The sequence below is a fragment of the Dreissena polymorpha genome, chromosome 9, assembly GCF_020536995.1.
Source record: "Dreissena polymorpha isolate Duluth1 chromosome 9, UMN_Dpol_1.0, whole genome shotgun sequence".
Taxonomy (NCBI): Eukaryota; Metazoa; Mollusca; class Bivalvia; order Myida; family Dreissenidae; genus Dreissena; species Dreissena polymorpha.
The window spans coordinates 1,378,361-1,383,344 of record NC_068363.1 but is presented as its reverse complement, the minus strand read 5'-3'; the positions used below and the strand labels follow the sequence as shown (position 1 = coordinate 1,383,344).

General features: G+C 36.9%; 1 long non-coding RNA gene across 1 annotated transcript in view; it reads left to right on the top strand.

The window, feature by feature from the left end:
• Positions 1–288: 288 nt before the first annotated feature.
• The window catches only part of LOC127846386 (uncharacterized), a 5,972-nt gene continuing 1,276 nt past the window's right edge, over positions 289–4,984 (top strand). The window contains exons 1-2 of the long non-coding RNA XR_008033489.1: positions 289–593; positions 740–821. This is a non-coding gene — a long non-coding RNA (uncharacterized LOC127846386). The remainder of the gene's footprint in view (positions 594–739; positions 822–4,984) is intronic.

Sequence of the window (4,984 nt, the reverse complement as noted above, 5' to 3'; positions counted from 1 at the left end):
ATCATGTCAAACGTTTGATATCACTTCTAAAATGATACGCTTACAGATTACATCAGTGTCGTTTCTGAATATAAAAAAAACATAAAAAGATGACAATGATAGATTTTATTATCATACATTCTTATGTATAATATGCTTGAAGTAGGAATGTATGAGAAACCAATGGCACGTCGTATTGAAAAAAAAGACATGGTAAGATACACAAAAGTCGAATCTGGGTTAAAGTCAAAATACCGAAGATAATTAATAGTTTTGCAAGATCATAAACTAGCTTGTATCTTATCAACTACTTCGCAAAGGGTCTAGTCAATTTTCAGTTGAATTTGATCGTTCTACAATGACGGGCTCGTTGTTTGCGATCTGTGGTTATCTGGTACTTGTCTTAAATGGATGGATAACTTGTACGTCTGACAACAAACGGTTGGTTCTGCACAGTGACGTAGATATTGCTGCAGCTATTCAGACGCTGACTGCACGGCTTGAATCAATGTCAACAGAAATGGGGCATATGGCATCGGAGCTACAGACTCTAAATGCACAGAATTATCAACTGGCATCGGAAGTTCAGACTCTGAAAACGACATCGTATGGTGGTAATTGTAACTACTGAAACTATTGTTATACTTGGTTCTGAATCAGCGATAACGTTTCTTCATCAAGTCGATCACATATTTTACAAATATAAAATGTATTTAGAAATATGTGTTAATAGTAATGTGAACTTTAATATATTTGGAAGGTTCGGTGTACACCAGATGGGGGCGAAGCGCATGCAGCCAAAACGGATCGGAACTGATTTACGCGGGGTAGTGTTATACTGTGTGAGTCAATCAGCGGGCTGAGTTTAGAGGACTGACGGAACTTAATCTCCCGATTGAACACGCGTGGTATGCATGGGCGTTTGCGGTATTGGGTGGGACGGCACTGTACACATGATGCAGATCACCGCCCTATCCAAGATTCCACTGAAAGTATTAGTAGTCCTACGAGGGGTAATGATTTGGTCCGGTATATCCTTTAAGTCTCATTTAAACGAATTCAATACTCAAATTAGTAGTTTAATATTGCATTTCCCAGCAAAAGAATACAAAACGGAAAGTCTTTAGTAAATTTTTGCCACAAAACTATGCGCGCTGTAAGAAAGGATGTTTTAAAATCGACATTGACTTGGATATACCAAGTTTTTCCGGAATGATCGCGTTCACTTATCGGACATGTATTTGGATTCAGTGCGCGAGTGTTTATTAGAAATAAGTTTTAAACATGTCGTAGATTTTGGGGAAGATAATTGAAATTATTTTGTGGTCGAAATTCTATTTCTTGGAAGTGACCGGAAGCATTACAATGTTAAATATATAATTATATTATGATATGCATATGTCCCGGGGCGGTCAATTTAGCATTTTGTCATCGCGTTCAATGTAGTGTTATACTGTGTGAGTTTTGCAGTAATTATTTCAAAATTAAATTGGTATGGTATGGGTGTTCTAGTAATCGCTCGATGAAACGGCGACTTGGGGCGTACCTTAAAAAGCTCTATTTTGCTTTGGAAAATATTGTGGCATTGCGAATAGTTTACAATAAATTTCACTGGACAGTATACGGTACGCCATACCAAGAATGTGTTTTGCCGGATGCCTTGGCCTAAGCGATTGCGTCAGTATAATGATACCTACGCATTTCCGAACCAGTTGAGATTTCTTTGAAAAAGGAATTTCATTTATAAATTTCAGCGCGTCGATGAGCTCTTGCGAAATAGCATGGAATTCGATAAATATATGGTGGCGATGATTGCATAAACGAGGAGCTAAATCAATAGTGAAACCGGGGTTAGGTCAGTACTTCCGGTCGCCTCCACGACGTGACTTTTAGTGCTAGTCTTTAGCTTTGGTTTTATTAAACACTCGGGCAAGACGGGTGATAATAATATTCCGCCATTTGGTCAGTAAATCAAATTTATATGTATGTATTGAATGTATGGTAGGCTACTGTAACTGAACGTTCATGAGATAGACACACGTAAACAGATGTTTTCACTTTGTATTCCAAATCATTTGAACTGGATGAATGAATCGAATCTTGGTTCTTGGGTACCGAGCTGCTTCCTGGGATAATACAGAATGTGTTCTGAATCAGGTATCGCACAAAATATCACAGTAAGGTCTTGGGAAAATTATCAAATAATATTTACTGAATATGGTATTATCAGTTCCCGTTATAATGTATGAGTATATTGAGAACTCGTTGGAGAATGACCAGTTCACGGTCGTGAAAATATTATAATTCGAACATGATGGCATTTTGTTGTCGAAATATCAGTATCGCAAGAATACAATCAGTCGTAGTATCAAATCTGGTGCGAATATGGTAATAGTATACGCAATTATTTCTCACGGTTTTGTTGGAGTCAGATAATTATCATGTCACGCGATTTGATAAACATAAACCAGGAGGGTTTTTTTATAATCGTAAAACAAATATTTTGTATAAGACCAGATTATTAAAGGTGTGTGGCATATAACGTATCAATACGATTTCTATAACTGTTCCACGTCTCGTGTCGTACAAAATGAGCAAAGAACGTTTACATTTTAAAGCTTAACAATGAAAAAACTAAAACATGTTGCTTTAAGAAGGCCTGTTTAACACTAATTAAGGATCAAACGGTGGCATCGTTACACAATTATCAACTGTACATGAAACATGTTTTGCATTCACTAGTGACACAAGTTTGAGATAAGCAGCTTTGAAAATGTTTTAACCGTAATTGTTTAGGAAGCGGACGACGACAATGAGTGAGGTCTGGTATTGTAATGCGCATGGGGGGGGGGCGGGGTTAGAGGGTTAGGGTCAGAATAAGGGTTAGGGTTACGGGTCGGGTTTGGGTTAGGATTAGCCCTAACCCTAACCTTAACCCTAACCCGACCCTTACCCTATAACAGGTCATAGGGTCACCTATGGGGTTACCTCCCTATACCAGGCCTCGCTCGTTGTTGTTGTCCGCTAATTGTTTCTAGTAAATGTTAATCGTGCAAGCGAACGATCGTGCTGAATAACGCAAACCCATTTTAACATTGCAACCTCACAATGCATACTTAATAATATATTTATATGGCGACCTTATTACGAGCATCCACCTCCCCACGTTAATGTATAATATGGAATATTCCTTTTGTGGTACTAATAATGCAGAAATAAAATAGGCATAGGGCATGATTAAAATAAGACAATATTGAGAGAGACTCGTGCTTAGAAATTCACACCATGCAAATATCAATGTTTTTGTGTTAAGTACTAGCAAAGGTAGCTGTTTATGTTCAAAGGAAACACGAAAACAAACAAACGCTTTTTATGGCTTCATTAAGTCACAACGCATCGTTTGCTTGGCTATTGATTACAAGTTATTGACGACACCAGTTGTCTCGTGATCGTTGAAAAGGTTGGCTCAGTTAGGACAAATACCATCTGATTAGCCTACACCATAGTTTTATTTAATCGGAACGTATGGGGTTGTTTACCCTCGAGATTTCGGTTAAAAACCATTGCCCGAGCACACTGCTTAACATAAAACTCTGCGTTAAAAAGCCGAAAACGGCCATAATACGGTCAGCCCGATTATACTGGGTTGTTCCATTTGTAATATAAGATACTTTGCAGTGTAGATGCAGTGCTTTGATAAAAATCTAGTAGTTTAAAAATAGCTTTACTTTATTATTCAAATGGCGTTAAAAACGCAATACACAATAATTGGACAACGCCGTGCCTAACGCTGTTAAAAAGTGGAATTTTTATTGGCTGACAGCATTTTAAAAACATGGCTCTGATTGGTCGGATTTCCTTAGCTTGCAGTAGCAAGTAGGTCAATCCGTTTGGAGATACAAAAATTTGCACAAAGAACGACCTTGGCATTAAGTTTGCTATTTATAAATGTAAACAATGTAGAATTTCATTAAAAAAAATATATGGAACAAGAAATGATAATTACATCCATTAATACTTAAATTTAATTGCATTTAGTATGATTGTTGTTTTTTTATTTAATCGTTGACCCTTTTGACTTAAAATCGGGCGGGTCAAGAGATACGATGGTATCGTGTGACATTAGACCCATTCCAGGCTGACACGGCTTAATTACATTTATAAATATTTACTAAAGGACGGAGGTCTTATGTTTTGGCGGTCTTCATTCTTCGACTTCGTTCTAGTGGTATCAGTTTTTATACTGACTTAGTCTATACATAAGCGTAAGATTGAACAGTTAAGATGCGTGTATGCAAATGCTTTTATCGAATCGATTGAATTTATTTGGTACTGTGTTATTGCACCGTTAAGTGAACGTGATGAACATATAAGTAAATGGTGCAAATTACAGTGTATTTTTTGTAAATTATGTGAGTATGTTTAATCAAATACAATATTTTCTCAGTTAATTCAGGCGAAATGTTTTACTATGTTATCTTCAAATTGATATTCTGAAATATGCCGCGTATACCCTTTGAATTCACTGCACAAGATATGTAGATGGTGTAGCGTAACGAATATTTGGGGCAACCTTTAATACAAATAATCAGATTAATTTTTTACCAATAACAAAACTTTCATACATTTTTCGAAAGACAGTCACGCCTTAAACGTTAGCAAATACGACAAGTACGACATGTTTACAACCATCATTTGTTTGCATTTTGTACAAAACGACAATAAGTGACCGACACTTCCGTTTTTTATCATACTTAATTGACATATGTCATAATTAGGGTCCAAACATCGGTTTATTCCGTACGTATTCGTTATATGGGCGTTGCATACCTCATATGTACGTTGCAATTGTTAGACACGTGACTTTGCACACAACATGTCAGAATTTGCACACGTTGCAATCGACGGTTTCATTGGTTATATTTTTTGTGTATTTGAGTTACTGGTCAGTAGCACGCACGAATATAGATATAGAAGTCACACAATTTGTTGTTGTCGCGGGGCG